The sequence below is a fragment of the Penaeus monodon genome, chromosome 15 (genome assembly GCF_015228065.2).
Source record: "Penaeus monodon isolate SGIC_2016 chromosome 15, NSTDA_Pmon_1, whole genome shotgun sequence".
Taxonomy (NCBI): Eukaryota; Metazoa; Arthropoda; class Malacostraca; order Decapoda; family Penaeidae; genus Penaeus; species Penaeus monodon.
Genome location: NC_051400.1, coordinates 15252787 through 15253062, shown reverse-complemented (window position 1 = coordinate 15253062; position 276 = coordinate 15252787).

The following is a 276-nucleotide window of genomic DNA, read 5'->3' as shown; positions in this document are numbered from 1 at the left end:
ATTCTCTGTGACAGCTGCTTGTCTTGTTATACCAGTTTTTTGAACAGGAAGTGTCAAGGCAAAACATATACTGCATGTTGTCATTGTCGTTATTCGCGTCATCGGGAAGGGAAAAATGAGTAAAATAGAGAATAAAAGAAATAGATGAAAAGAAAAGTGTTGCAAGCCCGTCGTAAAATTTGTTTTAACTTCTTGGAAAGAGACAAAGATTCTTGCAAGATGGAAAGGGAAAAGTCAACGTAAAGAGAAGCAGAAAGTGGGAGATTATAAAAAAAC